Below are 12,875 nucleotides of genomic sequence, written 5' to 3' on the forward strand. Positions count from 1 at the left end.
GCTACTCCTCTGCTTCCCCCTTTGCAAATCTCTTCACTGGCTCCTATTCCCTCAGCGTATAGAGTTCAAATTACTTATACTAACCTACAAAGCCACCCATAACCTGTCTCCTCCATATATCTCTGAACTAATCTCCCGATATCTTCCCTCATGTAATCTCCGTTCCTCCCAAGACCTCCTTCTCTCCTCCACACTTATTCGCTCCTCACCCAATCGCCTTCAAGACTTCTCAGATATATCCCCCTTCTTCTGGAATTCTTTGCCTCAACACGTCCGACTATCAACCACATTCGGATCCTTCAGACAGAACCTGAAAACCCACCTCCTCCGGAAAGCCTACAGCCTGCACTGACCCCGCTGCCTCCTCACCACTACCGAAGCTACCGCCTCACCAACACCGGAGCTCCTGCACCCCTCAACCTACTGTCTCCTTCCCCACCATCCTGTAGAATGTAAGCCCGCAAGAGCAGGGTCCTTTCCTCTCTGTATCAGTCTGTAATTGTTAGTTTGCTTACTGTGATATCTGTAATTTGTATGTAACCCCTTCTCATGTACAGCACCATGGAATTAATGGTGCTATATAAATAATAATAATTATAATATCTATCTCATTCCATCTATCTATCTATCTATCTATCTCATTCCTTCTATCTATCTATCTATTTATCTATCTCATTCCATCTATCTATAGATCTATCTAACCTTCACTTTGTTCTGCTGTAGCTAATGACAGGTCGACTTGGCCTTATGTTTTGGATCGTTTTCATGTTGAAACGTCCAAATACGTTGCATGCGCAGCTTCCGGGCTGATGATTGCAAATTTGCCTCCAGTATTTGTTGAGCTTTCATCATTCCTTCAACTTTGACCAAGTTTCCTGTGCCTTTGTAGCTCACACATCTCCAAAACATCAGCGATCCACCTTCGTACTTTACAGCAGAAATGGTGTTCCTTTCATCATAGGCTTTGTTGACCTCTCTCCAAATGTAACGTTTATGGTTGTGGCCAAAAAAGTTCAATGTTGGTCTCATCACTCCAAATTACCTTGTTCCAGAAGTTTTGAGGCTTATCTCTGTGCTGTTTTGCGTATTGTAGGTGAGATACTTTGTGGCATTTGCGCAGTAATGGCTTTCTTCTGGCGACTCGACCAAACAGCCCATTTTTCTTCAAGTGCCTCTTTATTGTGCTTCTTGAAACAGCCATACCGCTAATTTTCAAAGAGTCCAGTATTTCAGCTGATGTTATTTGTGGGTTTTTCTTTGCATCCCCAACAATTTTCTTGACAGTTGTGGAAAAATTTTTGGTGGTCTACCTGACCGTTGTTTTCTTTTTATAGAGCCCCTAATTTTCCATTTGTTAATCACAGTTTGTACGCTGCTGACTGGCATTATCAATTCCTTGGATATATTTTTGTATTCCTTTCCTGTTTTATACAGTCCAACTACCTTTTCCCATAGATCCGTTGACAATTCTTTTGCTTTCACCATGACTAACAATCCAGAAATGTCAGTGGCTGGATGAAAGATGCAAGAGTCTGTCTGGATCCCAGAAACTCACTCAGCATTTATGTACACACACTGATTACAAACAAACAGGTCACAGGTGAGGATGTTACCTTTAGTAGCCATTCAAACCCATTTGTGTTGACTTCTGTGCATGTTATCAGGCCAAAATCACCAGGGTATATAAACTTTTGATCAGGGTCATTTGAATGTTTTGGGTTGTCATTATGATATTAAAGAGAGAAAACACAGTAGTTTGACAATAAATGGCTTCATCCAACCACTAACCATAGGTGGCGAAAACGTTTTGGTGGTATCCTTCATATTCTCTGATAAGGGCCAAGAAAGCTAAAATTCCGCCGGGGTATGTAAACTTTTGAGCACAACTCTATATAATACATGCATTCATACATTTAGCTCAAAAAGGATTTTCTAGACAGGATATTAATGTAACAAACCCTCAGCTGTGACAAGTGTTCTATACAGGTATATATAGACAATTATGCTCCAAGTTCTGCCAGCATGCGGAACTCATAAAAAGTACAGTGCTGTGCAAACGTAGTAGAAAAAATGCTGCAAAGTAAGAATGCTTTCAGAAATACAAGTGTCAGGCTATGTTCCCACAATGAGCCTTTGGTGTTGCAGATTTTCAGCAGTATTTCTGCACCAATCAGGTAAATTAGGTTACTTAGGTTTTTCATTGCCTCTTTGTATGCATATTTTTACGTGCGATTTTATTGTGCTTTTGATGGTGCGTTACTTTTCTCTTGTTGGTATGTCATGTTTTAAATAAAGTTCCTTTATTTTTGATACTTCTTGGTATTTGGTTTTGATTTGGCAAAACTTTATTGATATAGTCATGTGCACATTGCATGTGATTTTACTACGTTTCTGCAGCATATGCATTTTTTACCTCTGAATTTTGCACATCTAATGGAATTCTATGGGGCAATAGACACATAAACACATACTTGAAAAACGCACCACAGGTCAGTTTAGTTAGTATAAAAATATTTTTATAAATTCTATCCAGTTTGCTGGAAATACGCAGCGTCAAGAACTCATTGTGTGAACTTAACCTTAGAACTTATTCAATGTGAGTTTTAATGTTTGAGCTTTACGCATGTTTTCCACCGATAGATCTCATAGTCAGTGGAGCTCTTCACATATCCTTGTATTCTTGCAGACGAGTAGTCCTCACAAAACCACAGATACATGTCCTATTTTGATCTGAGTCTTCTATCAAGCTTGCCTATGCAAGTTTATGGATCCATGAAAAAAAATCGGATAGAACTCAAATGCCATATTTGTGCTGTCAATTTTTTTATATGATTAGCTTGAGAAACCTCCATTATTTTTTTTTTCATCCAAGAAAAACAGATGAAACTCTGAAGAAAAAACACAGATGTCAGAATGAGCTTTTTTTTATCAATTACCAAGATGTAAAAAGAATGAACAAAAGAGAAATCAAAAGAATATGTGGTGTGACCAGTCATTGCCTTCTTCTATTCTTGGTACATTTGAACAGTTTTTGAAGGATCTCAGGAAAGAGGTTTTTCTAAACATCATGGAGAACTAACCACAGATCTTCTGTGGATGTTGCTTGTGCCAATCCTTCTGTTTCCCATACAGACTGGATGATGTGAGATCAGGGCTCTGTGCGGTCATATCATCACTTCCAGGACTCATTGTTCTTCTTTATCCTGAAGATAGTTGTTAATGACATTTGCTGTATGTTTGGGGACGTTGTTCTGCTGCAGAAAAAATTTGGAGCCAATCAGAAGCCTCCCTGATTGTATTAAATTGTGGATAGGTATCAGTCTGTAAGTCTCAGCATTGAGGACATCAGTAATTCTTACCAAAGCCTCAACGTATTTGCTGAAATGCAGCCCCAAACTTGCAAGGACCCTCCACCGTTCTTCACCACTCGTGCGGACACTTATTATTGTACCACTCTCCAACAAACAAACTGCCTTCTGTTGCAGCCAAATATTTCACATTTTGACTCGTGAGTCCAGAGCATGTGCTGCCATTTATCTGTACCCCAACTCCTATATTTTCATGCTTAATTCAGTCACATCCATGTAAATAGTATTGCTTTTTGGCCACGCGGTGGGTATGGCCCCATTGCGTCACTGACCTGACTTACCCTGAATTGACGTAACTAAGTGGCCACCTGACCTTCACTAGAGCCTCTGATGATGATATGCTTGGGCCGTTAGGATAGCCATGAAGTGCAACTCCAGGGCACTCCCCAGCCCTGCAGCAGCTGATGGGATGGTCAGAGGCACAGATGCGAAGCCCAGAGGGAATAAACAGAGACATGGTCAGGAAGTCTGAAGTTGGGGCAGGCAACAATGTTCCAGAATGCAAAGCTAGGGTCAGAAGTGGAGAGGTCAGACAAAACGAGTACACAAACCGGGTCAGTAACAGTAGAGTCAAAGCAGGAATGCACCAAGACAGATAACTAGAAACAGTCTGTAACTAGGAACCTAACTTCAGACAAGTAGTGGAAAGAAGACCTTCCTAACATATCCCTTGCTGGCAGGGATAGGCCAGAGAAGTAGAACTCTGCAGGACACAGAGGGTGAAATTCCTGCAGAGTCCGGCCGTGCCTCCGCACAGCCAGGTGGAGACAACAGGAAGATTCAGCAGTGTTGGGAGTGCATTAAGAGGCAATTTAATGAGATGGCCTGACATGAGGAGGAGCAGAGCGGCATTGGCAGTGAGTAGCATGGTGCCCACTAACCATGCGCGCCACCAGCGTGACACTATTCTTTCATGAAGAACATTTGTGACTTCTATGAACAGTAAATGAGTATAGCTGGGTCCTAATGGATGCTGCTAGTTTTGCGCTGATTGCACTGCTGGACATCTTCCGATTTTGAATGAATGTAAGCATAATGTGTTTCATCTGTCGCACTAAGTTTTCTTGACTGACAACATTGTCTATAGTCCTCAATGTTGCCTATTTGTTGTGATTTCTCCAAAAGAGCTAGATCAGCACACCCGGAATCCCCAGTCTGCTTTGAAATCTTTGTTTGGCAGAGACCTTGGTGGTGCAGTATAACTACCCTGTATCTTGTTGGTGTGCTCAGTCCTGCCACGGTATATGATCTGTGACATGAACCTGTCTTCAACCACCTCACCTTTGTACCGTATTAAAGTTTGACTGTTCCTCACCCAGTTTTTAGCCTCCTACACAGGTGTCTTCATTTCTGTTAATGGCTGTGTTTCAATTTACATAAGAAAATGATGTTCATTGTCACCAATTTGGTAAAATTGGTTAATCATATACCTGAAAAACCTCTGACAATATGCAAGTGAACCTAGAACAATTGCTATTTTGAATGTAACACTAAATATTAATTTGATTTAGATTTCTCATTAATTCATTCACTTTGCATTTTGCTAATTGATAAAAAATAAGCTATTGACACTTCCGTTTTTGAAAAGCATTTTTACTTTGTAGCATTTTTTCCATATCTGCCTAAAACTTTTGCACAGTGCCATATATTAGAAAGTTGCAGAACTTTTCCTTAAATAATGAGTAAGGTTTATTGTCGTGAGAGAGGAGCAGCCCTTTAATTTTCTTCTCAGTATTCATCCGCCTCCTGTAAGTATGAGCCCCCCTTACCTCCCTCGCACTGAATATTGAATATTATTCCCGCCGTCTGTTCTTTTGCTCAAAATTCTATTCATTGTTATTGATGTTGACTAGGAAGACACAATGGAATTGCATTTCGGTCGTCTCCAGTCGTCATGCCCTGCTGGAGGTTGTAGTGTCACACGCCTGCCTGCAGCGCCTTGTGTATACTTAACATTAGGATACAAATAATAGCGCCTGTCATCTTTCCTGAATTGACTCAATACCAGCCGCAGTTCCCCCCACCCTCCCCTCAATTTTATTTCTGGGGCCACTGCTCGCACTATTCCCTTCCATCTTGTTACTTTGTACAGATTGATTTCATTAATCACATGTGCCATTTACTTTGTCAATGTTTAATTGCTCTAATCGGCTAATTAAATGCTCGACTGCAATCATAAAGCATTTCCACAATTATCCTTTGCAGAAGTTTTATTTCCAGAAGCAACTGCATTTCGACAACCCTCTCTTTTTTTTTGCAAAAAACATTTTTATCTAAAGCAATTTTTTCTAAGCTGTTTCTGGTACTGAATTCAATCCATTGTAATCATTTTTTTAAGCAAAAAAAGTGTTGACCTGCCATGCTTTATAGTGCAGCTCTGCTTTATTAAGGCATAGCCATGATCAGTAGCTCCATCTGTCGATCAGAGTAGAATCTAGTCTGAAATCCACCCCTCCTTTCATCTTCAGAGACTTCGACTGCTCTGTCCCCTCTGTGAAGTTGTTGGGTCCTAAGCCGTTCCTTTGTGGCAAATCATCTTTTGGGACACCCAGGAACCAGGGAAACTGCTACCTCAGCACTGTAAAGCTATGCCTCGTCTTTTCCTCATGCTTTACACTGCAGTTTTGCTTTTTTCAAAAGTGACTTGTCAGCAAAAAGGTTGGATGTGGCTTTGCCATAATCAGTAATGTGGGGGAGGGGTCAGGCTACTCAGGGGTGGGTCTTATTTTTGACAAATATATATATTTTCTATATATCTATCACTTATTCCTTTTTCCAAACAGAGAAGGGGGTGCTAGATGAGTGTTTACAGAGCAAAAAGAATAGAATTACCCCATTACTTAAATTTCACCTCCCTCCCCTTGCCTTCTAGCCATCTAGTGGCATTTCTATTTTTTATCCCATTTGCAGGCAGCACGGAGGAAGGCGCTTGCTTTACAATTTAACCACCCTGCGGTCTTCTTGTCTCTTTGCCAATGGAAACCTTGGCCTGATTTGTGTAAGCCAAGTGACCTAAATAGACAATAGTGCAGCGAAAATGCGACGGTGCTCGCTTCGCCGCAGACGACCGCGGGTTAGGATGACGAAGCTCGCCATCTGCATGCCGGGCAGATCAATAAGAGGAGAGGTGAACGTGGAAGTGATACTTGAGGAGCTTTATTTACTGAGGCTTTTGTGTTTCTTTGGGCTGAAGTGAATAGGAACGCGTGCAGCTGCAGCAAAAAAAAAAACTTTTCCAGACTTTGGCGGCGGTGCTCAATGTGAGACAATGAAAGGTTGACTTCCTTTTGATCCGATAGGTCACTCCATCATCCCCGCGCGTTTCTTTGTTTTTCTTTTTTTTTTTCTATTTCCTCTTGTTCTGACCTTTCCATTTTGGATGACACCGTAAGATTTCCAAACCGGTTGGCTGTGACAGAGGCTGAATAGTAATCAGGTTAATGCGAACACTTTGTGCTGGTGTTGGCTTTGTTAATGCCCGCGGCGGCACCTGATGTGCTTAGCCTCTGCGCGGTAACTTCATTGATATCAGTCTGTACCTAAGATGGGAGGAGGCTGAGGAGAGAGGAGATTAGACAGGACGAGGGCTAAATAGGAAAACAAAAAAACTACTAAAACCATCTGCAGCAGCTGCCATGTTATGCTTAGGCGAGAATTACGGTGAACCTGAATGGTATTTGAACGTGCATTATTATACAGGGATGCATCCCCTATTTCTCCTACTTATGTGACTGTGAATGTGTCGGTCCTCACTGTAGGTCTGGCATTCTATTCCTCAGGATAAGCTGTATAAACCGTCCTGTTCAAATAGTGAAGCATGCGGTCAGGCACACAGCAGAAAGTTTCCACCATAAATCAGTTGCTTGGCATGTGTCGCCAGCGCTTGAGCATTCTTCACCTAACCCAGTAGTAATAATACCCCATGAGCACCCACCTAAAACAAAAGTGTCCTCTTCAGAAAGTATAAATGCCCTCTATGTACCCCCTTAAAATGTATTGATGTGTCCTCCTCTCCTCTGCAGACAGGTGGTATTATGTTGTACCATTATTGTCCATCTTGGCCGGCACGCTAACATCTTGTAGGTCATGCATGGCCGAGGGTGGTGGGTCAGGGGGCGCAAGGCACAGAATCCAACAGTGTTGTTCTCATGATGATGTCCGGAGCGGTGCAAATACCTTTGATTTCCCTGCATATTCGGCTCTAGAAACGCCACTTCTTAAAAAAAGAAAGTACGTAGAGTTGAGCAAAAGTGTTTGCAGAACACTGGTCCAGGGGCCACGTTGGTAGTCCGAGGACCAGAACCGACATGTCAGGCGCCACTTCCTATTAAAAGTTCCAGAAGGACATCATGCATGTGTCACGCCAAAATGATGATGCGGCACCTGACCTACCAATTGAAAGAGGCGCCAAAGATATGGCAAATAGGAGGAGGTTCTTTGGGCTCCGGACCAGTCCGGTGCCCATGGACTACCAATGTGGCACCTGGACCAGGGTTCTGCAAATGTTTTGCTCAATTCTAATTATCCTCTATTTATTTTAATAACCCCCCTTTGGCGACCCCCACACTGTGCCAATGCCATAAGGTCTGTGGGAAACTAGGTGAAAGCTTTAACAGCTGCAACAGTATTCGTGGTGTTCTCCTAATATCCATCACCCACATAGAAGACCAAGACCACTCAAAAATCTCTGAAAAGAGTATGAAAAAACATTGGAAGAAAAATCTTCCCCCCCAAATCATAATCCTGTATCTGCCCTAAGATCTCTTTTATGTAAATGTGCACAAGCTCCTCCTCTTTGTGGGTTAATATGTGGGATACCGTGCCTTTAAATTAATTTGCAAGCTACAAATATATTTCACCTCCCAATGAGGGAGTACAATATAAATAAAATGCATAAAAAAAGGACTAAAATGACTGAAAAAAAATGGATAGAGTGAAGCCGTTGCTTTGGCTTTCATGTTATTGTACCTTTAAGTCTCGCACCTCTGTTGCAATTTCTCGTTTTCCTTCTGCGTCTAAGTCAAATGGCACGGTTAAGATGCAGACAGCCGCGGCGGGGTGAAGGGGTTGGCATAGTTGTTTATTAGAAGAGGTTTATTGTATTTTTTTTTTTTTAGTCCTTTGCCCGAAATCAATACAGAAATAAATTAGGAGATTGGAAAATTGTTATACATTTTTTCTACGTTTTTTAATATATTTTATTATATTTTTAAGTCATTTTTATTTCAATACTTTAAGTTTTTTTTTATGTATTGTTTAACGTTTCACCTTCTCCTCCACATCCATCCGTTACTAAGAGTTTCTATGGGAAGGAGACAGATCCAAAAACAATCAAATAAGCTGAAATTATATATTTATATCTTTAAGACGTTAAAAATGATTACCTCGAGCCCATCATCACCTTATCCGTTATCCGATTTGGACAAAAGACACAGCAAGTACCCTCAGAAGCCAACACTGCAGCAAAACCCTTGAAACAGAAGTGCTAATCAGTAAGGCACAAGGCTGAATACTCCTGCAGCGTTAGGCTGGCATAGAAAATTTGCTGTCTGTCTACAGCTATGAGGTAACGTCTGGATTTTCTGCCAAGCTGCCACAGACACTCCCTGGAACAACATTTCTTCAGAAAAAAAAAAAGCAAAAAAAAAAAAAAAAGAAATAAATAAATAAGAAAAAAAGTTTGTCAAGAAATGATCTTCTAGACGCTTCTTTTCCGCTCTTTTCCGCCTCCCCCTCCTGTGGACAATGCCCTCCCCAGCTCCCGTCAGCTTATAAGTAAAAGATGTGTGGCAATGCAGTAGATCCGGCGCACGGGTTCATATTTTGGGTTATTTAGTTGTCCCTTTAAAATAATAAAAAAAAATTCATCTGCAAAAAAAAAAAAAAAAAATATCTGGCATTCACTGCGACCGCTGGAAGAAAATCACCTCTGTGCAAAGGAAAAAAAAGGCTTCTGCTTTCAGTCTTCTAATTTTAGGCATAAAACTCAAACGCCTGCAAATTATCTGCTTAGAAGTTGGGTTTCTGTGGGACTGCAGGCGAGAGGAGGAACCCGAGGGTTATTGATTTGGGGCAAATGACTGCAGAGATAGATAAATATGAGATAGATAGATAGATAGATAGATAGATAGATAGATAGATAGATAGATAGACAGACAGACATGGGATAGATAGATAGATAGATAGATAGATAGATAGATAGATAGATAGATAGATAGATAGATAGATAGATATTAGATAGATAAATAGATAGACAGACAGACATGGGATAGATAGATAGATAGATAGATAGATAGATAGATAGATAGATAGATAGATAGATAGATATTAGATAGATAAATAGATAGACAGACAGACATGGGATAGATAGATAGATAGATAGATAGATAGATAGATAGATAGATAGATATTAGATAGATAAATACATAGACAGACAGACATGGGATAGATAGACATGGGATAGATAGATAATAGATAGATGGATAGATAGATAGAAATAAGATAGATAGATATGAGCTAGATAAATAGATAGATAGATAGATAGATAGATATAGATAGATAGATAGATAGATAGATAGATAGATAGATAGATAGATAGATAGATAGATAGATAGATATGGGATAGATAGATATGAGCTAGATAAATAGATAGATAGATATGTGATAGATAAATAGATAGAAAGATAGATAGATGTATGATAGATAGATATGAGCTAGATAAATAGATAGACATGGGATAGATAGATAGATAGATAGATAGATAGATAGATAGATAGATAGATAGATAGATAGATAGACATGGGATAGATAGATAAATAGATAGACATGGGATAGATAGATAGATAGATATGTGATAGATAAATAGATAGAAAGATAGATAGATGTATGATAGATAGATATGTGCTTGATAGATATTAGATAGATAGATATTAGATAGATAGATAGATAGATAGATATTAGATAGATAGATAGATAGATAGATAGATAGATAGATAGATAGATAGATATGGGATAGATAGATATGAGCTAGATAAATAGATAGATAGATATGTGATAGATAAATAGATAGAAAGATAGATAGATGTATGATAGATAGATATGAGCTAGATAAATAGATAGACATGGGATAGATAGATAGATAGATAGATAGATAGATAGATAGATAGATAGATAGATAGATAGATAGATAGACATGGGATAGATAGATAAATAGATAGACATGGGATAGATAGATAGATAGATATGTGATAGATAAATAGATAGAAAGATAGATAGATGTATGATAGATAGATATGTGCTTGATAGATATTAGATAGATAGATATTAGATAGATAGATAGATAGATAGATAGATAGATAGATAGATAGATAGATAGATAGATAGATAGATATGTTAGATATGTGATAGATAGATATACAGTTATATGAAAAAGTTTGGGCACCCCTATTAATCTTAAGCTTAATGTTTTATAAAAATAGTTTTTTTTTGCAACAGCTATTTCAGTTTCATATATATCATATATCTAATAACTGTTGGACACAGTAATGTTTCTGCCTTGAAATGAGGTTTATTGTACTAACAGAAAATGTGCAATCTGCATTCAAACAAAATTTGACAGGTGCATAAGTATGGGCACCCCACCAGAAAAGTGACATTAATATTTAGTAGATCCTCCTTTGGCAAAAATAACAGCCTCTAGTCGCTTCCTGTAGCTTTTAATGAGTTCCTGGATCCTGGATGAAGGTATTTTTGACCATTCCTCTTTACAAAACAATTCCAGTTCAGTTAAGTTTGATGGTCGCCGAGCATGGACAGCCCTCTTCAAATGATCCCACAGATGTTCAATGATATTCAGGGGACTGGGATTGCCATTCCAGAACAGTGTAATTGTTCCTCTGCATGAATGCCTGAGTAGATTTGGAGCTGTGTTTTGGATCATTGTCTTGCTGAAAGATCCATCCCCTGCGTAACTTCAACTTTGTCACTGATTCATGAACATTATTGTCAAGAATCTGCTGATACTGAGAGAAATCCATGCGTCCCTCAACTTTAACAAGATTCCCGATGCCGGCATTGGCAACACAGCCCCAAAGCATGATGGAACCTCTTGGAATGCTGTGTTTTTTGGCCGCCATGTGTAACGCCTTTTTGTATGACCAAACAACTCAATCTTGGTTTCATCAGTCCACAGGACCTTCTTCCAAAAAGAAATTGGCTTCTCCAAATGTGCTACCTCAGCCGACTCTGTTTGTGGCGTGCTTGCAGAAACGGCTTCTTTCGCATCACTCTCCCATACAGCTTCTCCTTGTGCAAAGTGCGTTGTATAGTTGACCGATGTACAGTGACACCATCTGCAGCAAGTTGATGCTGCAGCTCTCTGGAGGTGGTCTGAGGATTGTCCTTGACTGATCTCACCATTCTTCTTCTCTACCTTTCTGATGTTTTTCTTGGCCTGCCATTTCTGGCCTTAACAAGAACTGTACCTGTGTTCTCCCATTTCCTTACTATGTTCCTCACAGTGGAAATTGACAAGTTAAATCTCTGAGACAGCTTTTTGTATCCTTCCCCTGAACAACTTTGTTGAATAATCTTTGTTTTCAGATCATTAGACAGTTGTTTTGAGGAGCCCATGATGCCACTCTTCAGAGGAGATTCAAACAGGAGAACAACTTGCAAGTGGCCACTTTAAGTAGCTTTTCTCATGATTGCATATACCTGGCTATGAAGTTCAAAGCTCAATGAGGTTAGAAAACCAAAAAAGTGCTTTAGTAAGTCAGTAAAAAGTAGGTAGGAGTATTTAAAACAAGAAAATGATAAGGGTGCCCATACTTATGCACCTGTCAAATTTTGTTTGAATGCAGATTGCACATTTTCTGTTAGTACAATAAACCTCATTTCAATACAGAAACATTACTGTGTCCAACAGTTATTAGATATATGAAACTGAAATAGCTGTTGCAAAAAAAAAAAAACAATTGTTATAAAACATTAAGCTTAAGATTAATAGGGGTGCCCAAACTTTTTCATATAACTGTATGATGGATAGAAAGATATGACATAGATATGTGATTGATAGATATGTGATAGATAGATAGATATGTGATAGATAGATAGATAGATATGAGATAGATAGATAATAATTATGAGATAGATAGATAGATAGATAGATATGAGATAGATAATAGATACATAATAAATATGAGAGATAAATATGAGAGAGATAGATAGATATGAGATGGGCAGATCGATAGATATGTAGATATGTCTTGAGATAGACAAATCAATAAATACTGTAGATGGAAACAAATTGATACACAGAAGGACATAGATCGAAATATAGATAGATATGAGGAGGACAAATTGATAGATAAGTAGATAGACATACAGAAAGATAGATAGATATGAGGTGCACAGATCGGTAGATAGATAAGGAGATAGATATGAAACAGACAGAATGATAGATAATGGGTGGACAGATGGACATGAGATGACAAATCAATAGATACT

At 39.2% G+C, this 12,875-nt stretch overlaps 1 long non-coding RNA gene across 2 annotated transcripts in view; it reads right to left on the minus strand.

Moving 5' to 3' along the window:
- Nucleotides 1-5,673: 5,673 nt before the first annotated feature.
- The window catches only part of LOC138667472 (uncharacterized), a 137,568-nt gene continuing 130,366 nt past the window's right edge, over nucleotides 5,674-12,875 (minus strand). For both annotated transcript variants that reach the window (XR_011318776.1, XR_011318777.1), the window contains one exon: nucleotides 5,674-6,923. This is a non-coding gene — a long non-coding RNA (uncharacterized lncRNA). The remainder of the gene's footprint in view (nucleotides 6,924-12,875) is intronic.

Source organism: Ranitomeya imitator, chromosome 2 (assembly GCF_032444005.1).
Source record: "Ranitomeya imitator isolate aRanImi1 chromosome 2, aRanImi1.pri, whole genome shotgun sequence".
Taxonomy (NCBI): domain Eukaryota; kingdom Metazoa; phylum Chordata; class Amphibia; order Anura; family Dendrobatidae; genus Ranitomeya; species Ranitomeya imitator.